This window comes from Rhinoraja longicauda, chromosome 8 (genome assembly GCF_053455715.1).
Source record: "Rhinoraja longicauda isolate Sanriku21f chromosome 8, sRhiLon1.1, whole genome shotgun sequence".
Lineage (NCBI taxonomy): Eukaryota > Metazoa > Chordata > Chondrichthyes > Rajiformes > Arhynchobatidae > Rhinoraja > Rhinoraja longicauda.
Genome location: NC_135960.1, coordinates 727,273 through 752,793, shown reverse-complemented (window position 1 = coordinate 752,793; position 25,521 = coordinate 727,273). Strand labels below are relative to the sequence as shown.

Genomic DNA, 25,521 nt, shown 5'->3' with positions numbered 1-25,521 from the left:
TGAATACAAACCCAGTCGACCCATTCTTTCATCAGACGTCAGTCCCACCATCCCGGGAATTAACCTGGCGATCCTACAGTAGCAAGAATGTCCTTCCTCAAATTTGGAGACCAAAATTGCACACAATACTCCAGGTGCGGTCTCACCAGGGCCCTGTACAACTGCAGTAGGACCTCCTTGATCCTAAACTCAAATCCTCTCACAATGAAGGCCAATGTGCCATTGGCTTTCTTCACTGCCTGCTGTACCTGCATGCTTACTTTCAGTGAGTGATGTACAAGCACACCCAGGTCTCCTTGCACCTCGCCTTTTCCTAATCTGACACCATTCAGATAATAATCTGCCTTCCTGTTCTTGCCACTAAAGTGGATAACCTCACACTTATCCACATTAAACTGCATCTGCCATGCATCTACCCACTCACACAACCTGTCCAAGTCACCCTGCATCCTCATAGCACCATTTCCCGACTAATGTGGATTCCCTTCACTTCCTCCCTCCCACTAGATCCTCGGTCCCCTAGTATTTCTGCGAGATTGTTTGTGTCTTCCTTAGTGAAGACAGAACCAAAGTACTTGTTTAACTGTTCTGCCATTTCCTTATTTCCCATTATAAATTCAGCCGTCTCTGACTGTAAGGGACCTACATTTGTCCTCACTAATCTTTTCCTTTTTACATATCTAAAGAAGCTTTTACAGTCAGCTTTTATATTCCCCCCAAGCTTTCTTTCACGCTCTTATTTCCCACCTCTTAATTAACCCCTTTGTCCTCCTCTGTTGAGTTCTAAGTGTCTCCCAGTCCTCTGGTTTGACACTTCCTCTGGCCAATTTATTTTCCTTGTCCTTGGCTTTAACACCATCCTTGACTTCCCTGGTCAGCCACGGTCCAAGGTTCCAAGGTCAGTTTATTGTCACATGGACCAGTTAAGGTTGAGCTGCCTTCCCCATTATATTTTTTCGCCAGACAGGGATGAACAACTTCTGGAGTTCATCCATGCGGTCTTTAAATCTTCGCCATTGCATCTCCACCGTCATCCCTTTAAGTATGATTAGCCAATCTGTCCGAGCCAATTCCCGTCTCACACCTTCAAAGTCTCCTTTATTCAAATTCAGGGCCATCGTAGAAACATAGAAACATAGAAAATAGGTGCAGGAGGAGGCCATTTGGCCCTTCGAGCCAGCACCACCATTCATTGTGATCATGGCTGATCATTCACAATCAGTAACCCGTGCGTGCCTTCTCCCCATACCCCTTGATTCCGCTAGCCCCTAGAGCTCTATCTAACTCTCAAATCCATCCAGTAATTTGGCCTCCACTGCCCTCTGTGGCAGAGAATTCCACAAATTCACAACTCTCTGGGTGAAAAAGGTTTCTTCTCACCTCAGTTTTAAATGGCCTCCCCTTTATTCTTAGACTGTGGCCCCTGGTTCTGGAGTCGTCTCTGAATTAACCGTGTCACGCTCCATCCTAATGCAGGATTCCACCATATTAATGGACAATAGACAATAGGTGCAGGAGTAGGCCATTCGGCCCTTTCAGCCAGCACCACCATTCAATGTGATCATGGCTGATCATTCAGAATCGGTACCCTGTTCCTGCCTTCTCCCCATACCCCCTGACTCCGCTATCCTTAAGAGCTCTATCTAGCTCTCTCTTGAATGCATTCACAGAATTGGCCTCCACTGCCTTCTGAGGCAGAGAATTCCACAGATTCACAACTCTCTGACTGGAAAGGTTTTTCCTCGTCTCCGTTCTAAATGGCCGACCCCTTATTCTTAAACTGTGGTCCCTGGTTCTGTACTCCCCCAACATTGGGAACATGTTTCCTGCCTCTAACGTGTCCAACCCCTTAATAATATTATACGTTTCGATAAGATCTCCTCTCATCCTTCTAAATTCCAGTGTATACAAGCCTAGTCGCTCCAGTCTTTCAACATACGACAGTCCCGCCATTCCGGGAATTAACCTAGTAAACCTATGCTGCACGCCCTCAATAGCAAGAATATCCTTCCTCAAATTTGGAGACCAAAACTGCACAGTACTCCAGGTGCGGTCTCACTAGGGCCCTGTACAACTGCACAGAGTACTCCAGGTGCGTTCTCACTAGGGCCCTGTACAACTGCAGAAGGACCTCCTTGCTCTTATACTCAACTATTATGGTCATGGTTGCCCAAGCCGCTCTGCACAACAAGATCACTAACTGATCCTTCCTCATTACACAATTGATAAAGGCAGCGAGATTTGCACAAGCCCTTCTGCTTTCTTTCACTTAAGACTCACTCTCCGCCTGTCCCCTCTCTCCACAACAAGGCGGTGAACAGGTCCCGTTGAGCGCTGTTGGTTCTGTCCTCCTGATGCGTGGAGTCTTGTAGAGTCAACCGTGTCCTTTCAACCGGCAGGTAAAGTCTTTTATTCACTGGTGTTTACGTTAAACTCTCTCGCATCGGGACGCATCGCAGCATGGTTTGGGAACAGCTCCATCCAAGACCCACGAGAAACCGCAGAGAGTTGTGGACGCAGCCCAGACCATCACACCAACCAACCTCCCTTCCACCGCCTCCATCTACACCTCACGCTGCCTCGGCAAGGCCAGCAGCCCAGACCATCGCACAAACCAAACTCCCTCCCACCGCCTCCATCTACACCTCACGCTGCCTCGGCAAGGCCAGCAGCCCAGACCATCGCACAAACCAATCTCCCTTCCATAGATGGGCTCCAGAACCAGGGGCCACAGTCTAAAAAATTCCAGAACCAGGGGCCACACAGTCTAAGAATAAAAGGTAGGCCATTTAAAACTGAGGTGAGAAAAAACTTTTTCACCCAGAGAGTTGTGAATTTGTGGAATTCTCTGCCACAAAGGCAGTGGTGGCCAATACACTGGATGGATTTAAAAGAGAGTTAGATAGAGCTCTAGCAGCTATTGGAATCAAGGGATATGGGGAGAAGGCAGGCACGGGTTACTGATTGTAGATGATCAGCCGTGATCACAATGATTGGCGGTGCTGGCTCGAAGGGCCAAATGGCTTCCTCCTGCACCTATTTTCTATGTTTCTAAAAAGATGGAGTAACTCAGTGGGTCAGACAGCATCTCTGGAGAAAAGGAATAGGTGGCGTTTCGGTTTGAAGACCCTTCTTCAGACTGAAAAAGAGTCTCGACCCGAAACGTCACCTGTGCGTTTTCACCAGAGGTGCTGTCTGAGCCGCTGAGTTACTCCAGATTTTCGTGCATATCTACGATCTAAACTAAATTAAACAGATCTGAAGAAGGGCCTACCAGGGAGAGGCAATTCTGGATTTAGTATTATGTAATGAACCTGACCTGATAAGGGGACTTGAGGTAAAAGAGCCATTAGGAGGCAGTGACCACAATGTGATAAGTTTTAATCTACAAATTGAGAGGGAGAAGGGAAAATCGGAGGTGTCAGTATTACAGTATGGCAAAGGGGATTACGGAGGCATGAGGCAGGAGCTGGTCAAAATTGACTGGAAGGAGGCCCTAGCAGGGAAGACTGTGGAACAGCAATGGCAGGTATTCCTGGGAATAATGCAGAAGTTGCAGGATCAATTTATCCCAAAGAGGAGGAAAGATTCTAAGGGGAGTAAGAGGCACCCGTGGCTGACAAGGGAAGTCAAGGACAGCATAAAAATAAAAGGGAAGAAGTATAACATAGCAAAGAAGAGTGGGAAGCCAGAGGATTGGGACTCTTTAAAGAGCAACAGAAGATAACTAAAAAGGCAATACGGGGAGAAAAGATGAGGTACGAGGGTAAACTAGCCAATAATATAAAGGAGGATAGCAAAAGCTTTTTTAGGTATGTGAAGAGGAAAAAAATAGTCAAGGCAAATGTGGGTCCCTTGAAGACAGTAGCAGGGGAATTTATTATGGGGAACAAGGAAATGGCAGACGAGTTGAACCGGTACATTGGATCTGTCTTCACTAAGGAGGATACAAACAATCTCCCAGATGTTCTAGTGGCCAGAGATCCTAGGGTAACGGAGGAACTGGAGGAAATCCACATTAGGCAGGAAAAAGTTTTGGGTAGACTGATGGGACTCAAGGCTGATAAATCCCCAGGGCCTGATGGTCCGCATCCCAGGGTGCTTAAGGAGGTGGCTCTAGAAATTGTGGACGCATTAGTGATTATTTTCCAATGTTCTATAGATTCCGGGTCAGTTCCTGTGGATTGGAGGGTAGCTAATGTTATCCCACTTTTCAAGAAAGGAGGGAGAGAGAAAACGGGAAATTATAGACCAGTTAGTCTGACATCAGTGGTGGGGAAGATGCTGGAGTCAATTATAAAAGATGAAATTGCTGAGCATTTGGATCGCAGTAACAGGATCGTTCCGAGTAAGCATGGATTTACGAAGGGGAAATCGTGCTTGACTAATCTACTGGAATTATTTGAGGATGTAACTAGGAAAATTGACAGGGGAGAGCCGGTGGATGTGGTGTACCTCGACTTTCAGAAAGCCTTCGACACGGTCCCACATAGGACATTGGTGGGCAAAATTAGAGCACATGGTATTGGAGGTAGGGTACTGACATGGATAGAAAGTTGGTTGACAGACAGAAAGCAAAGAGTGAGGATAAATGGGTCCCTTTCAGAATGGCAGGCAGTGAGTATTGGGGTACCGCAAGGCTCTGTGCTGGGACCGCAGCTATTTACAATATACATCAATGACTTGCATGAAGGGATTAAAAGAACCATTAGCAAATTTGCCGATGATACGAAGCTAGGTGGCAGTGTGAACTGTGAGGAAGATGCTATGAGGTTGCAGGGTGACTTGGACAGGTTGTGTGAGTGGACGGATGCATGGCAGATAAGTGTGAGGTTATCCACTTTGGTGGTAAGAATATGAAGGCAGATTATTATCTGAATGGTGTCAAGTTAGGAAAAGGGGACGTACAACGTGATCTGGGTGTCCTAGTGCATGAGTCACTGAAAGGAAGCATGTAGGTACAGCAGGCAGTGAAGAAAGCCAATGGAATGTTGGCCTTCATAACAAGAGGAGTTGAGTATAGGAGCAAAGAGGTCCTTCTGCAGTTGTACAGGGCCCTAGTGAGACCGCACCTGGAGTACTGTGTGCAGTTTTGGTCTCCAAATTTGAGGAAGGATATTCTTGCTATTGAGGGCGCGCAGCGTAGGTTTACTAGGTTAATTCCCGGAATGGCGGGACTGTCATATGTTGAAAGACTGGAGCGACTAGGTTTGTATACACTGGAATTTAGAAGGACGAGAGGGGATCTTATCGAAACGTATAAAATTATTAAGAGGTTGGACACGTTAGAGGCAGGAAACATGTTCCCAATGTTGGGGAGTCCAGAACCAGGGGCCACAGTTTAAGAATAAGGGGTAGGCCATTTAGAACAGAGATGAGGAAAAACTTTTTTAGTCAGAGAGTTGTGAATCTGTGAAATTCTCTGCCTCAGAGGGCAGTGGAGGCCAATTCTCTGAATACATTCAAGAGAGAGCTAGATAGAGCTCTTAAGGATAGCAGAGTCAGGGGGTATGGGGAGAAGGCAGGAACGGGGTACTGATTGAGAATGATCAGCCATGATCACATTGAATGGCGGTGCTGGCTCGAAGGACCGAATGGCCTTCTCCTGCACCTATTTTCTATTGTCTATTCTATTGTCTAAGGGTCCCGAACCAAAATATCGTCTATCCAATCCAACCACACTCGTAACACAAGGAACTGCAGGTGCTAGTTTCCAAACAAAGGACAGGTTAGAGTGGAAGTGGAGAAGATGTTTCCACTAGTGGGAGAGTCTAGGACCAGAGGGCACAGTCTCAGAATTAAAGGACGTTCCTTTAGGAAGGAGATGAGGAGGAATTCCTTCAGTCAGAGGGTGGTGAATCTGTGGGATTCTTTGCCACAGACGGCTGTGGAGGCCACAAGTCAGTAGATAATTTTAAGGCAGAGATAGATAGATTCTTGATTTGTGCGGGTGTCAGGGGTTATGGGGAGAAGGCAGGAGAATTGGGTGCCCAGAATTTAGGGATCTTATAGAAACAGATAAAATCCTTAAAGGATTGGACAGGCTAGATGCCGGCAAAATGTTCCCGATGTTGGGGGAGTCCAGAACCAGGGTCCACAGTTTAAGAATAAGGGGGAGGCCATTTAGGACTGAGATGAGGATAAACTTCTTCAGCCAGAGTTGTGAATTTGTGGAATTCTCTGCTACAGAGGGCAGTGGAGGCCAATTCATTGAATGTTTGCAAGAGAGAGTTAGATTTAGCTGTGTAGGTAAGTTTAGGTCTGAAGAAGGGTCTCGACCCGAAACGTCACCCATTCCATCTCTCCAGGGATGCTACCTGACCCGCTGAGTTACTCCAGCATTTTGTGTCTACGTTAGATTTAGCAATTTGGGCTAAAGGAATCAAGGGATATGGGGAAAAGTAGGAATGACTTTAGACGATGAGCCATAATCATATTGAACTACAATTTCTATGTTTCAAAGTTATGAACTCCTGAATGTGCTGCAGTAACTCAGCGGGTCAGGCAGCATCTGTGGAGAACATGGATAGGTGACATTTCACAGAGTGCTGGAGTAACTCAGCGGGCCAGGCAGCATCTGTGGAGAACATGGATAGGTGACATTTCACAGAGTGCTGGAGTAACTCAGCGGGTCAGGCAGCATCTGTGGAGAACATGGACAGGTGACTTGTACAGCAGGCAGTGAAGAAAGCTAATGGCTTGCTGGCCTTCATAACGACAGGATTTGTGTACAGGATCAAAGACGTCCTTCTGCAGTGGTAAAAGGGCCCTGGCGAGACCAAATCTGAGATATTGTGTGCAGTTTTGGTCTCCTAATTTGAGGAAGGACATCCTTGCTATTGAGGCAGTGCCGCGTAGGTTCACCAGGTTAGTCCCCGGGATGGCGGGACTAAGGAAGACATAAATAATCTGCCGGAAATAGCAGGGGACCGGGGGTCGAATGAGATGGAGGAACTGAGAAATCCAGGTTAGTCGGGAAGTGGTGTTAGTTAAATTGAATGGATTAAAGGCCGATAAATCCCCAGGGCCAGATAGGCTGCATCCCAGAGTGCTTAAGGAAGTAGCCCCAGAAATAGTGGATGCATTAGTGATAATTTTTCTAAACTCTTTGGATTCTGGAGTAGTTCCTGAGGATTGGAGGGTAGCTAATGTAACCCCACTTTTCAAAAAGGGAGGGAGAGAGAAAACGGGGAATTACAGACCAGTTAGTCTAACATCGGTAGTGGGGAAAATGCTAGAGCCAGTTATTAAAGATGGGATAGCAGCACATTTGGAAAGTGGTGAAATCATTGGACAAAGTCAGCATGGATTTATGAAAGGTAAATCATGTCTGACGAATTTTATAAAATCTTTCGAGGATGTAACTAGTAGAGTGGATAAGGGAGAACCAATGGATGTATTATATCTGGACTTCCAGAAGGCTTTCGACAAGGTCCCACATAAGAGATTAGTATGCAAACTTAAAGCACACGGTATTGTGGGTTCAGTATTGATGAGGATAGAGAACTGGTTGGCAGACAGGAAGCAAAGAGTAGGAATAAACGGGTCCTTTTCAGAATGGCAGGCAGTGACAAGTGGGGTACCGCAAGGCTCAGTGCTGGGACCCCAGCTCTTTACAATATATATTAATGATTTGGATGAGGGAATTGAATGCAACATCTCCAAGTTTGCAGATGACACGAAGCTGGGGGGCAGTGTTAGCTGTGAGGAGGATGCTAGGAGGCTGCAAGGTGACTTGGATAGGTTAGGTCAGTGGGCAAAGGCATGGCAGATGCAGTATAATGTGGATAAATGTGAGGTTATCCACTTTGGTGGCAAGAACAGGAAAGCAGACTATTACCTGAATGGTGGCCGATTAGGAGAAGGGGAGATGCAACGTGACCTGGGTGTCGTGGTGCACCAGCAATTGAAACTAGGCATGCAGGTGCAGCAGGCAGTGAAGAAAGCGAACGGTATGTTGGCATTCATAGCGAGGGGATTTGAGTATAGGAGCAGGGAGGTTCTGCTGCAGTTGTACAGGGCATTGGTGAGACCACACCTGGAGTATTGCATACAGTTTTGGTCTCCTAATCTGAGGAAAGACATTCTTGCCATAGGGGGAGTGCAGAGAAGGTTCACCAGATTGATTCCTGGGATGGCAGGACTTTCATATGAAGAAAGACGGGATAGACTCGGCTTGTACTCGCTGGAATTTAGAAGATTGAGGGGGGATCTTATAGAAACTTACAAAATTCTTAAGGGGTTGGACAGGCTAGATGCAGGAAGATTGTTCCCGATGTCGGGGAAGTCCAGAACAAGGGGTCACAGTTTAAGGATAAGGGGGATGTCTTTTAGGACCGAGATGAAAGTTTTTTTTCACACAGAGAGTGGTGAATCTGTGGAATTCTCTGCCACAGAAGGTAGTTGAGGCCAGTTCAACCTCCCTCCCTCCCACCGCCTCCATCTACACCTCACGCTGCCTCGGCAAGGCCAGCAGCATAATCAAGGACCAGTCTCACCCCGGTCACTCCCTCTTCTCCCCTCTCCCATCGGGCAAGAGGTACAGAAGTGTGAAAACGCACACCTCCAGATTCAGGGGCAGTTTCTTCCCGGCTGTTATCAGGCAACTGGACCGTCCTCTCACCAACTAGAGAGCGGTCCTGACCTCCCATCTACCTCGTTGGAGACCCTCAGACTATCTTTAATTGGACTTTACAGGACTAAGCATTATTCTCTCAATTGTAATCATGTGCAGTCTTTCCGCTGACTGGATATCACGCAGCATAAAAGCTTTTCACTGTACCTCAGTACACGTTACAATAAACTAAGCTAACAAACTAACATCTGAAGAAGGATCCCAACCCAAAACGTTGTCTGTCCGTCCCAACCACTGATGCAGATACAAGGAATTAAGGTGCTTGTATAAAAAGTAGACACAAAGTTCTGGAGTAACTCAACAGTTCGGGCAGCATCTGTGGAGAACATGGATAGGTGACGTTTCACAGAGTGCTGGAGTAACGTTCTGGGTTGGGAGCCTCCTTTCCTCTCCAGATGCTGCCTGACTCACGGAGTTCCTCCAGCACTTAGTGTTTTATCAGAATACCAGCATCTGCAGTTTCTTGTGACTTGACGTTGCAGCTTTAAGAACAGTTTAATGACTTGTTCGTGGTTACTGTTGATGTGTAAGTAATTGTATCATTGGTTTCTACAAGTTCCAAATTTGTCACCTGTCAAGTTAACAGTCAATCTTGTTCTTAATAATACTAGGTAAGCATAATAGTGCATTGTGCAGCCAAAGACAAGGTCCATAAAGATCACAGTTGCTGAGGTCAGTGTTGTGCAGTGTTCACCAGCCTTATTGCAGGGTAGAAGATGCAGATGGTGATTCAAACCGAAGGTAGACACAAACATCTGGATTAACTCAGCGGGTCAGGCAGCATCTCTGCAGAGAAGGAATGGGTGACGTTTCGGGTCGAGACCCTTCAGACGGATGTCAGGGGAAGGGGCGGGACAAAGATAGAAGTTAGTCGGAGACAGGAAGACTTCTATCCTCCCTCTTCCCAGTTCTCCCACTAGTCTTCCTGTCTCCGACTACATTCTATCTTTGTCCCACTTCCTCCCCTGACATCAGTCTGAAGAAGAGTCTTGACCCGAAACGTTACCCATTCCTTCTCACCACAGATGCTGCCTGACCCGCTGAGTTACTCCACCACTCTGTGTCCGCCCTTTGTGTGGATCTGTATCTCTAAACTAATCTCAACATCCCATTTGCGAATCTTTTTTGTTGTTGCAGGGAATGTCTACCCAGATGCCCAGCACAGCCGTGTTAAAGGGAGATGACTACTTTCCCTTCCCGTCTATTCCGGGGCCTTCTCCGTGTGAGCTGAGGGAGTTTGTGGCCATGAAGCGCTTCACGGCGGCAGTCTGCGGCCTGGTGTGTCTGCTGGCCGTGATCGGCAACCTGTTGGTGATGGTCGTCATCCTTCACAACCGCCGCACCATCTCGTCCACGGACGTGTTCCTGCTCCACCTGGCCACGGCCGACCTTCTCTTCGCCCTCTCCCTGCCCTTCTGGGCGGTGGACGCGGTGTGGGGCTGGGTGTTTGGTGACGCCATGTGTAAGGTGGTCAATGTGTTGCAGGAGGTGAACTTCTACAGAGGCATCCTACTGCTGGCCTGCATCAGCATGGACCGTTACCTGGCCATCGTCTGCTCCGCCCGCTCGCACGGTCACGGGAGGCCGTGGATGGTCAAGCTGGCGTGCGCGGCCGTCTGGCTCTCGGCCCTGCTCCTGTCCCTGCCCGTCCTGTACAAGGGGGAGTTCTACGACATCGAGACCGACCGGTCCGTCTGCAACGAGGAGCACGACGGCGATTTTGACAAACCGTGGAAAGTGAGCACCAAATTTAGCCGCCTGGTGATCGGCTTCCTGTTGCCGCTGGCCACCATGGGCTTCTGCTACACCATGACCGTGTGGAGGCTGTGCCAGACCAAGGGCTTCCAGAAGCAGAAAGCCATGAAGGTGATCGTGGCGGTGGTGCTGGCATTCCTGGCCTGCTGGCTGCCCTACCACCTGACCATGACAGTGGACATGCTCCTGAGACTGGGCGCATCAGGTTCACCTGCGCCATGCGGGATCACCTGGATAGGGCCCTCCTCGCCACCCAGTGCCTGGCCTTCCTTCACAGCTGCGTCAACCCAGTCCTCTACGCCTTCATCGGCGTGAAGTTCAGGAAGAACCTGGCCAACCTCTTCACCTCTAAGGGACGACACCAACTTGAAGTCGTCCCGCGGACAGAGTGACGTCCGTACTGCGACCACCAGGATATAAGCTGGAAAACAACTGCAGATGCTGCTGTCAATCGAAGGTAGTCGAGAAATGGTGGAGTAACCCAGCATCTGTCAGGCAGCATCTGTGGAGAGAAGGAATTGGGTGACGTTTCGGGTCTAGACCCTTCTTCAGAAATTTGTAGGCTTACAGCAGCAAAGTGGATTGCAAAAATAAATAAGCATTCATTTGTGAGGTTATCCACTTTGGTGGTAAGAATATAAAGGCAGATTATTATCTGAATGGTGTCAAGTTAGGAAAAGGGGACGTACAACGAGATCTGGGTGTCCTAGTGCATCTGTCACTGAAAGGAACCATGCAGGTACAGCAGGCAGTGAAGAAAGCCAATGGAATGTTGGCCTTCATAACAAGAGGAGTTGAGTATAGGAGCAAAGAGGTCCTTCTGCAGTTGTACAGGGCCCTAGTGAGACCGCACCTGGAGTACTGTGTGCAGTTTTGGTCTCCAAATTTGAGGAAGGATAATCTTGCTATTGAGGGCGTGTAGCGTAGGTTTACTAGGTTAATTCCCGGAATGGCGGGACTGTCGTATGTTGAAAGACTGGAGCTTGTATACAGTGGAATTTAGATAGATGAGAGGGGATCTTATCAAAACGTATAAGATTATTAAGGGGTTGGACACGTTAGAGGCAGGAAACATGTTCCCAATGTTGGTGGAGTCCAGAACCAGGGGCCACAGTTTAAGAATAAGGGGTAGGCCATTTAGAACTGAGATGAGGAAGAACTTTTTCAGTCAGAGAGTTGTGAATCTGTGGAATTCTCTGCCTCAGAAGGCAGTGGAGGCCAATTCTCCGAATGCATTCAAGAGAGAGCTAGATAGAGCTCTTAAGGATAGCGGAGTCAGGGGGTATGGGGAGAAGGCAGGAACGGGGTACTGATTGAGAATGATCAGCCATGATCACATTGAATGGCGGTGCTGGCTCGAAGGGCCGAATGGCCTCCTCCTGCACCTATTGTCTGTTGTCTATTGTCTATGTTCACCGGTGTCGGGGGGACCTGTGGAAATCCACCACCATCTCCCTGGTTCTCCCAGCGTTGATCCAGAGGGGGTTCCGCTGGCCCCAGTCCACAAAGTCCTGGGTCAGTTGTCTGTACGCCCTGTCCTCGTCGTCTGTGATGAGGCCGACGATGGCAGAGTTGCGAGAGAACGTTTGCAGATAGCAGTTGGCTGAGCCGTGCGTGGAGTCCGCAGTGTACAGGGTGAACAGGAAAGGAGCCACAACTGTTCCCTGCGGAGCCCCAGTGCTGCAGACCACCAGGTCAGAAACGCCATTCCTTGTCCCCACATACTGTGGGCGGTTGGTCAGGTAATCCAGAATCCAGGTGACACACCTGGTGTCCAACCAAAGACAACAACAAAGCTCAATGTCCATAATGGCGGCACTCAGGCACGGTCTGATCCACCGATCCACCTCCAGCCCATCATGGCCACTGGACTCATAATCAACCTCAACCTCAACCTAATTCGATGTCGTCTTCATCTACACTTCACGCTGCCTCGGGAAAGCAGCCGACATGATCAATGACGTGACCCGCTGAGTTACTCCAGCACTCTGTGAAACGTCACCTATCCATGTTCTCCACAGATGCTGCCTGACCCGCTGAGTTACTCCAGCACTCTGTGAAACGTCACCTATCCATGTTCTCCACAGATGCTGCCTGACCCGCTGAGTTACTCCACCACTCTGTGTCTGCCCTTTGTGAGGATCTGTATCTCTAAACTAATCTCAACATCCCATTTGCGAATCTTTTTTGTTGTTGCAGGGAATGTCTACCCAGAGGCCCAGCACAGCCGTGTTAAACGGAGATGACTACCTTCCCTTCCCGTTTATTCCGGGGCCTTCTCCGTGTGAGCCGGGGGAGTTTGTGGCCATGAAGCGCGTCACGGCGGTGGCCATTTTTGTGTCTTTTTGCGTATTCACCAGTATCTGCAGTTCTTGGTTGCTACAAAAGAGTGGTTTGTTTTTACTACTTGTGCCTGGAAACGTGAGACTGACGTCCGTAAGCGGGCTTTGCTTCAACATGTATTCTGTTTGGTTGCTGTGAAATAAAAGACCTTTGGTTTCCACCCAACCTCGATTCTCCTGCTTGTTCAGTTGGTCTTCAACGAAACCTACCGAGTAGTGAGCGGCCTGGATGGAGTGGATGTGGGGAGGATGTTTCCACTAGTTCAATGGTCAGTGGTTCAATGGTCAATAGCCAATGGTCAATGGTTCAATGGTTCAATGGTCAATGGTCAATGGTTCAATGGTTCAATGGTCAATTGTTCAATGGTTCAATGGTCAATGGTTCAATGGTCAATGGTTCAATGGTCAATGGTCAATGGTTCAATGGGTCAATGGTTCAATGGTCAATTGTTCAATGGTTCAATGGTCAATGGTTCAATGGTCAATGGTTCAATGGTCAATGGTTCATTGGTCAATGGTTCACTGGTCAATGGACAATGGTCAATGGTCAATGGTCAATGGTTCAATGGTCAATGGTCAATGTTTCAATGGTCAATGCTAAATTATTAAGGGGTCAATGGTCAATGGTTCAATGGTTAAGGGGTCAATAGGTCAAAGGGTCAATGGGTCAATGAGTTACAGAGTGACACAGTGTGGAACCAGGCCCTTCGGCCCAACTCGCCCACACCGGCCAACATGCCCCATCTACACTAGTCCCACCTGCCTGTGCTTGGTCCATATCACTCCAAACCTGTCCTATCCATGTACTGTCTAACTGTTTCTTAAACGTTGGGATAGTCCCAGCCTCAACTACCTCCTCTGGCAGCTCGTTCCATACACCCACCACCCTCCGTGTGAAAAAGTTACCCCTCAGATTCCGATTAAATCTTTTCCCCTTCACCTTGAACCTATGTCCTCTGGTCCTCGATTCCCCTACTCTGGGCAAGAGACTCTGTGCATCTACCCGATCTATTCCTCTCATGATTATGTACACCTCTATAAGATCTCCCCTCATCCTCCTGCGCTCCATGGAATAGAGACCCAGCCTGCTCAACGGTACGTGTGGCACGGTGGCGCGGCGGTGGAGTTGCCGCCTTACAGCACTTTCAGCAGCAGAGACCTGGGTTCGATCCTGCCTACGGGAGCTGTCTGTATGGAGTTTGCACGTTCTCCCCGTGACCTGCGTGGGTTTTCTCTGAGAACTTCGGTTTCCTCCCACACACCAAAGACGTGCAGGTTTGACGGTGAATTGGCTTTGTGTAAATGTAAATTGTCCCTAGTGTGTGTAGGATGGTGTTAATGTTCGGGGATCGCTGATCGGCGTGGACTCTGTGGGCCGAAGGGCCTGTTTCCACACTGTATCTCTAAACTAAACTAAACTCCCTACTGCTCAGACCCTCAAGCTCTGTGAACTTCCTTGTAAATCTCTGTCCCATTTCCAGCTTAACAACATATTTCCTATAACACGGTGCCCAGAACTGAGCACAATACCCTAAATGTGGTCTCCCCAACGTCTTATACAACTGCAACATGACCTCCCAACTTCTATACTCAATGCTCTGACTGATGAAGGCCAATGCACCTGTACTCCTAGATCCCTCCGCTCTACAACACTCCCCAGGGCCCTACCACTCACCGTGTAGGTCCTGCCCATGTTTGACTTCCCAAAATGCAACACCTCACACTTCTCTGTATTAAATTCCATCAACCATTCCTCCGCCCACCTGGCCAATCGATCCAGATCGTGCTGCAATCGTTCACAACCATCTTCACTATCTGCAAAACCACCCACTTTTGTATCATCAGCAAACTTGCTAATCTTGCCCTGTATGTTCTCATCCAAACCATTGATGTAGATGACAAACAGTAACGGGCCCAGCACCAAACCCTGAGGCACACCACTAGTCACAGGCCTCCAGTCCGAGAAGCCACCTTCCACCATTACCCTCTGCTTCCTTCCATGGAGCCAATGTGCTGTCCATTCAGCTATCTCTCCTTGGATCCCATGTGATCTAACCTTCCAGAGCAGCCTACCATGCGGAACCTTGTCGAACGCCTTACTGAAGTCATATCATATCATATCATATATATACAGCCGGAAACAGGCCTTTTCGGCCCTCCAAGTCCGTGCCGCCCAGTGATCCCCGTACATTAACACTATCCTACACCCACTAGGGACAATTTTTACATTTACCCAGCCAATTAACCTACATACCTGCACGTCTTTGGAGTGTGGGAGGAAACCGAAGATCTCGGAGAAAACCCACGCAGGTCACGGGGAGAACGTACAAACTCCTTACAGTGCAGCACCCGTAGTCAGGATCGAACCTGAGACTCCGGCGCTGCATTCGCTGTAAAGCAGCAACTCTACCGCTGCGCTACCGTGCCGCCATGTACACAACATCTACAGTTCTGCCCTCATCAACCTTTTTGGTCAGGTCATTAACAAAATCAATCAGGCGGGGGCTTCAATGTCGGTAGCCACGACCGCCCCGACGTGGCAACTCCAACAGCCTGACCGCGGGAGAAGACGGCAGGGGAAGAGAAAAGACATTCTGGCCTTCGATCACAGTGAGGAGGGACTGGAGGAGACTCACTGTGATGGATGTTTCTTTTTGTTTGGTGTTGGTTTGTGATTGTGTGTGTTATTGCTTATTCTTATTGGTCTTACTGTTGGACTGTGGGTAATCTTTCATTTCACTGCACATTTATGTGTTTGTGACAAATAAATTGAATATTGACTATTAGGGCTAACGGAATCACGGGATATGGGGAGAAGGCAGGCACGGGTTATTGATTGTGGATGATCAGCCATGATCACAATGAATGGTGGTGCTGGCTCGAAGGGCCAAATGGCCTCCTCCTGCACCTATTGTCTATGTTTCTATGTACAGTGGTAAGTTTTGTTTTGGCGTACAACTCTGTAAAATCGTCCAGCGCACGTCACCGAGGCCATAATTCTAGCACCGACAATGTTATTGTCACGTTTACCGAGGTACACTGAAAAGCTATTGTTGCATGCTAACATATAATCATAGTTGGAGTTTGTGGTATTCAACAGCAAGATGGTTTAGTTTAGAGATACAGCGTGGAAACAGGCCCTTCGGCCCACCGGGTCCGCGCCGACCAGCGATCCCCGCACACTAACACTATCCTACACACACTGGGGACAATTTATTACATTTACCAAGCCAATTAACCTACAAACCTGCACGTCTTTGGAATGTGGGAGGAAACCGAAGATCTCGGAAAAGACCCACGCAGGTCACGGAGAGAACGTACAAACTCCGTACAGACAGCGCCCGTAGTCGGGATCAAATCCGGTTCTCCGGCGCTGCATTCACTGTAAGGCAGCAACTCTACCGCTGCGCCACCGTGCTGGAAAGAAGCTGTTCTTGAACGTGGAGGTCACGGTTTACAGGCTCCTGAACCTTCTTCCCCATGGTAGCAGCAAGACGAGAGTGTGGCCAGGGTGGTGTGGGTCAGTGAGAGTGTGGGGGTGGGGTGTGGGTCAGTGAGAGTGTGGGGGGGTGTGGGTCAGTGAGAGTGTGGGGGGGGTGTGGGTCAGTGAGAGTGTGGCCAGGGTGGTGTGGGTCAGTGAGTGTATGGGGGGGGGGGTGTGGGTCAGTGAGTGTATGGGGGAGGTGTGGGTCAGTGAGAGTGTGGGGGGGGGGTGTGGGTCAGTGAGAGTGTGGCCAGGGTGGTGTGGGTCAGTGAGTGTATGGGGGGGGGTGTGGGTCAGTGAGAGTGTGGGGGGGTGTGGGTCAGTGAGAGTGTGGCCAGGGTGGTGTGGGTCAGTGAGTGTATGGGGGGGTGTGGGTCAGTAAGTGTATGGGGAGGTGTGGGTCAGTGAGAGTGTGGGGGGGGTGTGGGTCAGTGAGAGTGTGGGGAGGTGTGGGTCAGTGAGAGTGTGGGGAGGGTGTGGGTCAGTGAGAGTGTGGGGGGGGGTGGGTCAGTGAGAGTGTGGCCAGGGTGGTGTGGGTCAGTGAGAGTGTGGGGGGGTGTGGGTCAGTGAGAGTGTGGGGGGGTGTGGGTCAGTGAGAGTGTGGCCAGGGTGGTGTGGGTCAGTGAGAGTGTGGGGGGGTGTGGGTCAGTGAGAGTGTGGCCAGGGTGGTGTGGGTCAGTGAGTGTATGGGGGGGGGTGTGGGTCAGTGAGAGTGTGGCCAGGGTGGTGTGGATCAGTGAGTGTATGGGGGGGTGTGGGTCAGTGAGAGTGTGGGGTGGTGTGGGTCAGTGAGAGTGTGGCCAGGGTGGTGTGGGTCAGTGAGAGTGTGGCCAGGGTGGTGTGGGTCAGTGAGTGCATGGGGGGGGTGTGGGTCAGTGAGAGTGTGGCCAGGGTGGTGTGGGTCGGTGAGTGTATGGGGGGGGTGTGGGTCAGTGAGAGTGTGGGGTGGTGTGGGTCAGTGAGAGTGTGGCCAGGGTGGTGTGGGTCAGTGAGAGTGTGGCCAGGGTGGTGTGGGTCAGTGAGTGTATGGGGGGGGTGTGGGTCAGTGAGAGTGTGGGGTGGTGTGGGTCAGTGAGAGTGTGGGGGGGTGTGGGTCAGTGAGAGTGTGGCCAGGGTGGTGTGGGTCAGTGAGAGTGTGGGGGGGTGTGGGTCAGTGAGAGTGTGGGGGGGTGTGGGTCAGTGAGAGTGTGGCCAGGGTGGTGTGGGTCAGTGAGTGTATGGGGGTGGTGTGGGTCAGTGAGAGTGTGGGGGGGGTGTGGGTCAGTGAGTGTATGGGGGGGTGTGGGTCAGTGAGAGTGTGGGGAGGTGTGGGTCAGTGAGAGTGTGGCCAGGGTGGTGTGGGTCAGTGAGTGTATGGGGGGGGGGGGTGTGGGTCAGTGAGAGTGTGGGGTGGTGTGGGTCAGTGAGAGTGTGGCCAGGGGGGTGTGGGTCAGTGAGAGTGTGGCCAGGGGGGTGTGGGTCAGTGAGAGTGTGGCCAGGGTGGTGTGGGTCAGTGAGAGTGTGGCCAGGGTGGTGTGGGTCAGTGAGAGTGTGGCCAGGGTGGTGTGGGTCAGTGAGTGTATGGGGGGGTGTGGGTCAGTGAGAGTGTGGGGGTGGTGTGGGTCAGTGAGGGTGTAGCCAGGGTGGTGTGGGTCAGTGAGTGTATGGGGGGGGTGTGGGTCAGTGAGAGTGTGGGGAGGTGTGGGTCAGTGAGAGTGTGGCCAGGGTGGTGTGGGTCAGTGAGAGTGTGGGTCAGTGAGTGTGTGGCCAGGGTGGTGTGGGTCAGTGAGTGTGTGGCCAGGGTGGTGTGGCTCGCTGGCAGTCTGTTCGTCTTTTTTCCTTTTTTTTGTTGTGTGTCGGTGTTGGGATGGTTTTTGTTTTTGTTTTTTGGCTGTGTATGTGTGGGGGGGGGTGGGGTGGGGTGTGGTGGTGTGGGGTGGGGGAAACCTTTCCTTATTAGGTCTCTTCCTCACTGCCTGGGGCGCGGCTCGGCCACGGGCCTTCCATCACTGGTGCGGCTCGGCCGCGGAACTTTACATCGCTGGCGCGGCTCGGCCGCGGGACTTAGCAGCGCACGGTACAGCCGCGGGGCCTTCAATCGCCCGGCTCGGCCGCGGGACGTTTCAGCGCCCAGTGCGGCTCGGCCGTGGGGACTTCCATCTCCTTGCGGGGACTGTGCGGGTCGGTCGGGGACGAGCTGTCTGTCCGTGGGGAAGAGAGTGGAAGTTTTGTTGCCTCCATCACAGTGAGGGGGTGTTTGGAGTCACTGTGATGGATGTTTGTGTTGGGGTCGTGTGTCTTGTGTTCTTTTTTTTTGTGTGTGACTGCTATGTAATTTTGTTTGGTACCTCGGTACCGAATGACAAATAATGCTCTGTATTCTGAGAGTGTGGCCAGGGTGGTGGGGGTTAGTGATGATGCTGGCTGCCTTTTTCACACAGCACCTCTTATAGATTCCATAAGTTGATAAGTTGGAGGAGCAGAATTAGGCCATTCGGCCCATCCATTCCACTCCGCCATTCAATCACGGCTGATCTATCTCTCCCTCCTAACCCCATTCTCCTGCCTTCTCCCCATAACCCTTGACACCCGCACTGATCAAGAATCTATCTATCTCTGCCTTAAAAATATCCACCGACTTGTGGCCTCCACAGCCGTCTGTGGCAATGAATTCCATACAGTACAAAATTTTATACTATATATATATTACATATTATATTATATTTTACAAAGTTTTGTATTATATTGATGTTTGTCAGTCAAAGAGTGATACAGCACGGAAACAGGCCCTTCGGCCCAACTTGCCCACACCGGCCAACATGCCACATGTACACTAGTCCCACCTGCCCACACCGGCCAACATGTCATAGAAACATAGAAACATAGAAAATAGGTGCAGGAGTAGGCCATTTGGCCCTTCGAGCCTGCACCGCCATTCAATATGATCATGGCTGATCATCCAGCTCAGTATCCCGTACCTGCCTTCTCTCCATACCCCCTGATCCCTTTAGCAAAAAGGGCCACATCTAACTCCCTCTTAAATTTAGCCAATGAACTGGCCTCAACTACCTTCTGTGGCAGAGAATTCCACAGACTCACCACTCTCTGTGTGAAGAAATTTTTTCTCATCTCGGTCCTAAAAGACTTCCCCTTTATCCTTAAGCTGTGACCCCTGGTTCTGGACTCCCCCAACATCGAGAACAATCTTCCCGCATCTAGCCTCTCCAACCCCTTAAGAATTTTATATGTTTCTATAAGATCCCCCCTCAGTCTTCTAAATTCCAGCGAGTACAAGCCCAGTCTATCTAGTCTTTCCTCATATGAAAGTCCCGCCATCCCAGGGATCAATCTGGTGAACCTTCTCTGTACTCCCTCTAAGGCAAGAACGTCTTTCCTCAGATTAGGAGACCAAAACTGCACACAATACTCCAGGTGCGGTCTCACCAAGGCCCTGTGCAACTGCAGTAGAACCTCCCTGCTCCTAAACTCAAATCCTCTTGCTATGAATGCCAACATACCATTCGCTTTCTTCACTGCCTGCTGCACCTGCATGCTTGCTTTCAATGACTGGTGCACCATGACACCCAGGTCACATTGCATCTCCCCTTCTCCTAATCGGTCACCATTCAGGTAATACTCTGCTTTCCTGTTCTTGCCGCCAAAGTGGATAACCTCACATTTATCCACATTATATTGCATCTGCCATGCATTTGCCCACTCGCCTAATCTATCCAAGTCACTCTGCAGCCTCCTAGCATCCTCCTCGCAGCTAACACTGCCACCCAGCTTCGTGTCATCCGCAAACTTGGAGATATTGCATTCAATTCCCTCGCCCAAATCATTAATATATATTGTAAATAACTGGGGTCCCAACACTGAGCCTTGCGGTACCCCACTAGTCACTGCCTGCCATTCCGAAAAGGACCCGTTTATTCCTACTCTTTGCTTCCTGTCTGCCAACCAATTCTCTATCCACCTCAACACTGAACCCCCAATACCGTGTGCTTTAAGTTTGTACCCCAATCTCCTATGTGGGACCTTGTCGAAGGCCTTCTGAAAGTCCAGATATAACACATCGACTGGTTCTCCCTTATCCACTCTACTAGTTACATCCTTGAAAAATTCTATAAGATTCGTCAGGCATGATTTGCCTTTCATAAATCCATGCTGACTTTGTTCGATGATTTCACCACTTTCCAAATGTGATGCTATCACATCTTTAATAACTGACTCTAGCATTTTCCCCACTACCGATGTTAGACTAACTGGTCTATAATTCCCCGTTTTCTCTCTCCCTCCCTTTTTAAAAAGTGGGGTTACATTAGCTACCCTCCAATCCTCAGTCGCATCTACACTAGTCCCACCTGCCCACACCGACCAACATGCCCCATCTACACTAGTCCCACCTGCCCACACCGACCAACATGCCCCATCTACACTAGTCCCACCTGCCCACACCGACCAACATGCCCCATCTACACTAGTCCCACCTGCCCACACTGACCAACATGCCCCATCTACACTAGTCCCACCTGCCCACACCGACCAACATGCCCCATCTACACTAGTCCCACCTGCCCGCGTTTAGCCCATATCCCTCCAAACCTGTCCTATCCATGTACCTGTTTTATTTATTGAACTTTTATTTATGGAGCACTCTATTGAGTATTGTGTTTACAAACTGTTGTACAAACCTCTTGAGCTGCTGAAAAGTAAGAATTTAATTGAAGATCGACACAAGATGCTGGAGCAACTCAGCAGGACAGGCAGCATCTCTGGAGAGAAGGAATCTCGGGTCGAGACCCTTCTTCAGACTTATAGAGTCATGGGAAAGGGAGACTAGAGACATGGAAGGGGTAAGGTGTGAAAATGACAGATCAAAGAAGACGTTTAGAGATACAGCGTGGCAACAGGCCCTTCGGCCCACCGAGTCAGCGCTGACCAGCGATCCCCGCACACTAACACTATCCTACACACACTGGGGACAATTTTTACATTTACACCAAGCCAATTAACCTACAAACCTGCACGTCTTTGGAGTGTGGGAAGAAACCGAAGATCCCGGAGAAAATCCACGCAGGTCACGGGGAGAACGTGCAAACTCCGTACAGACAGTGCCTGTAGTCGGGATGGAACCCGGGTCTCCGGCGCTGTGAGGCAGCAGCTCTACCCGCTGCGCCACCGTGACGCCTGACGTTGATCATGGAAAATGTAGAACGGTTCATTCTAAGGATTTCTAAGAATTGAATTGCTCAATTTTCGGTGCTAATGACAATAAAACACGACTTTGCACACAGTGACTGGATCCAGCCTCCTCTTCCCTGGCTCCACACTGCCACACAGTGGAAGTGTGTTGCGTTACACGGCACCTGTTGGATGAACTCACGTCAACAATGGCACGTCCATGTCGACCAAACATAGATCGGGCTTCTCCAACTTTAGATAGTTCCTCTGTCCATCTCTTCCCCTCCTCCTTCCCAGATCTCCCTCTATCTTCCTGTCTCCACCTACATCCTTCCTTTGTCGTCGTCCCCCGACATCAGTCTGAAGAAGGGTCTCGACCAGAAACGTCGCCCATTCCTTCTCTCCCGAGATGCTGCCTGACCCTCTGAGTTACTCCAGCATTTTGTGAATAAATACCTTCGATTTGTACCAGCATCTGCAGTTATTTCCTTAAACATAGATCGGGCGATCGTTTCATTGAACGCCTGCGCTCTGTCCACCTGATCTCCCGGTGGCTCAGCACTTCAACTCCCCCTCCCACTCCCACACTGACCTTCCTGTCTTGGGCCTCCTCCATTGTCAAAGTGAGGCCCAGCGCAAATTAGAGGAACAGCACCTCATATTTCGCTTGGGCAGCTCACACCCCAGCGGTATGAACATTGACTTCTCTAACTTCAAGTAAGCCTTGCTTTCCCTCCCTCTCCACCCCCACCCCCACCCCTAGTTCTCCGACCAGTCTGACTGTCCCCCTGATAAAATGTTCTCTTTGTTTGCCTCGTTGTCAGTTTCCCCAGGCCAACGATGATCTATTCTACAATTTCCTTGATATTTGTCTCCTTTGATCTCTCGATTTCACACCTTACCCTTCCTTATCTCTGTGTCTCCCTCTCTCCTGACTCTCAGTCTGAAGAAGGGTCTCGACCCGAAACGTCACCAATTCCTTCTCCCCAGAAATGCTGCCTGACCCGCTGAGTTACTCCAGCATTTTGTGTCTATCTTTGGTTTATGGGGAGAAGGCAGGAACGGGGTACTGATTGAGAATAATCAGCCATGATCACAATGAATGGCAGTGCTGTCTCGAAGGGCCGAATGGCCTACTCCTGCACCTATTGTCTATTGTGTTGGGTCCACTGTTGTTACATTAATGATCTGGATGATGGTGTGGCAAATTGGATTAGTAAGTATGCAGATGATACTAAGATAGGTGGTGTAGTTAATAATGAAGTAGATTTTCAAAGTCTACAGAGAGACTTGGGCCTTTTGGAAGGGTGGGCTGAAAGATGGCAGATGGAGTTTAATGCTGATAAGTGTGAGGTGCTGCATTTCGGTAGGACAAATCAAAATAGGATGTACAGGGTAAATGGTAGGGAATTGAGGAATGCAGTGGAACAGAGGGATCTGGGAATAACTGTGCATTGTTCCCTGAAGGTGGAATCTCATGTGGATAGGGTGGTGAAGAAGGCGTTTGGTATGCTTGCCTTTATAAATCAGAACATCGAATATAGAAGTTGGGATGTAATGTTGAAATTGTACCGGGCCCTGGTGAGACCACACCTGGAGTACTGTGTGCAGTTTTGGTCTCCAAATTTGAGGAAGGATATTCTTGCTATGGAGGGCGTGCAGCGTAGGTTCACTAGGTTAATTCCCGGAATGGCGGGACTGTCGTATGTTGAAAGGCTGGAGCGATTGGGCTTGTATACACTGGAATTTAGAAGGATGAGGGGGGATCTTATTGAAACATATAAGATAATTAGGGGATTGGACACATTAGAGGCAGATAACATGTTCCCAATGTTGGGGGAGTCCAGAACAAGGGGCCACAGTTTAAGAATAAGGGGTAGGCCATTTAGAACGGAGATGAGGAAGAACTTTTTCAGTCAGAGGGTGGTGAAGGTGTGGAATTCTCTGCCTCAGAAGGCAGTGGAGGCCAGTTCGTTGGATGCTTTCAAGAGAGAGCTGGATAGAGCTCTTAAGGATAGCGGAGTGAGGGGGTATGGGGAGAAGGCAGGAACGGGGTACTGATTGAGAGTGATCAGCCATGATCGCATTGAATGGCGGTGCTGGCTCGAAGGGCTGAATGGCCTACTCCTGCACCTATTGTCTATTGTCTATTGTAAAATGGAGAGGGTACAGAGGAGATTTACTAGAATGTTGCCTGGGTTTCAGCACTTAAGCTACAGAGAGAGGTTGAACAGGTTGGGTCTTTATTCTTTGGAGCGTAGAAGGTTGAGGGGGGACTTGATAGAGGTTTTTTAAATTTTAAGAGGGACGGACAGAGTTGACGTGGGTAGGCTTTTCCCTTTGAGAGTGGGGAAGATTCCAATAAGGGGACATAACTTCAGAATTAAGGGACAAAAGTTTAGGGGTAACATGAGGGGTAACTTCTTTACTCAGAGGGTGGTGGCTGTATGGAATGGGCTTCCGGTGGAAGTGGTGGAGGCAGGCACGATTTTATTATTTAAGAGTAAATTGGATAGGTATATGGATGGGAGGGGATTGGGGGGTTATGGTCTGAGAGCAGGTAGATGAGACTAGGTCAGAGAAAGTGGTCGGTGTGGACTGGTAGGGCCGAACGGGCCTGTTTCCATGCTGTAATTGTTATATGGTTATATGGTTACTGTCTAACCCAGCACCTGCAGTTCATTCCTACACCAGAGACACAACATTTTCTCCCCGTATTTTCTATTTAGTCACATTCTGTTTTTCTTTAAAAGCTTCCCAATCCTCTGGCTTCCCGCTAATCTTTGCTATGTTGTACGCCTTCTCTTTTAGTTTCAGACTGTCCTTGACTTCCCTTGTTCAGCCACGGTCGTCTCTTTCTCCCCCTAGAATCTTTCTTCCTCTTTGAAACGAAAAGATCCTGCATCTTCCGGATTATTCCCAGAGATTCCTGCCATTATTCCACTGTCATCACTGCTAGAGTCTGTTTACAGTCAACTCTGGCCAGCTGAGTTACTCCAGCACAGTAAAACGTCACCTATCCATGTACTCCAGAGATGCTGCCTGACCCACTGAGTTACTCCAGCACTCTGTGTAAGTCTTCGGCACCACAGTTGCTGACTGTGGCAAGTTGTCCACCACGCTTCCTGAGGTCCCTCTGCCTGGTCTTGTCATTGTAGATGTGTGTCTGAATTTCCTTTCCCAAACTTGCCCATGATTCCCAGACTCCGTGCCCAGCGCCGGACTCTGGGATCCGTGATCTTTGATCAACCGTCCCAACGAAACGCTGGATAACAGTTCAGCTCAGTCTAGTTTATTGTCCCGTGTACCGAGGTACAGTGAACAGCTTGTGTTGCGTGCTAACCAGTCAGCGGAAAGACAATACATGATTACAATCGAGCCGTCCACAGTGTACAGATACAGGATAAGGGAATAACGTTCAGTGCAAGGTAAAGCCGGCAAAGTCCGATCAGGGATAGTCCGAGGGTCTCCAGTGAGGTAGATGGGAGGTCAGGACCACTCTCTAGTTGGTGAGAGGACGGTTCAGTTACCTGATAACAGCCGGGAAGAAACTGCCCCTGAATCTGGAGGTGTGCGTTTTCACACTTCTGTACCTCTTGCCCGATGGGAGAGGGGAGAAGAGGGAGTGACCGGGGGTGAGACTGGTCCTTGATGATGCTGCTGGCCTTGCCGAGGCAGCGTGAGGTGTAGATGGAGTCGGTGGGAGGGAGGTTGGTTTGTGTGATGGTCTGGGCTGCGTCCACAACTCTCTCTGCGGTTTCTTGCGGATCTTGGATGAGCTGTTCCCAAACCACGCTGTGATGCATCTCGTTAAAATGCTTTCTGCGGCGCATCTGTAGAAGTTGGTGAGAGTTGTTGGGCACGTGCTGAACCTCCTCAGCCTGGTCGATGCTTCAGTGTGGGTGGCCCAGGACATGTTGTTGGTGATATCGACTCCTAGCAACTTGAAGTTTTCAACCATCCGATCTGGGGTATGTTATCCACTACACTCCCTGAAGATCACCACTATCTCCTCTGTCTTGCTGACATTGAGAGAAAGGTGTTGAGTTTCTGAAGGAGGGTCTCGACCCGAAACGTCACCCATCCATGTTCTCCACAGATGCTGCCTGACCCGCTGAGTTACTCCAGCACTCAGTGTCTGT

General features: G+C 49.7%; 1 protein-coding gene and 1 pseudogene across 2 annotated transcripts in view; one reads left to right on the top strand and one right to left on the bottom strand.

Moving 5' to 3' along the window:
* The window catches only part of LOC144595701 (C-X-C chemokine receptor type 2-like), a 350,033-nt gene that overhangs the window by 160,643 nt on the left and 163,869 nt on the right, over nucleotides 1-25,521 (bottom strand). The gene's annotated exons all lie outside the window — the stretch shown is intronic.
* Nucleotides 9,857-12,805, top strand: LOC144596155 (C-X-C chemokine receptor type 2-like; annotated as a pseudogene). The gene is made up of 2 exons (XR_013547572.1): nucleotides 9,857-10,847; nucleotides 12,590-12,805. The product of XR_013547572.1 is annotated as a C-X-C chemokine receptor type 2-like (transcript).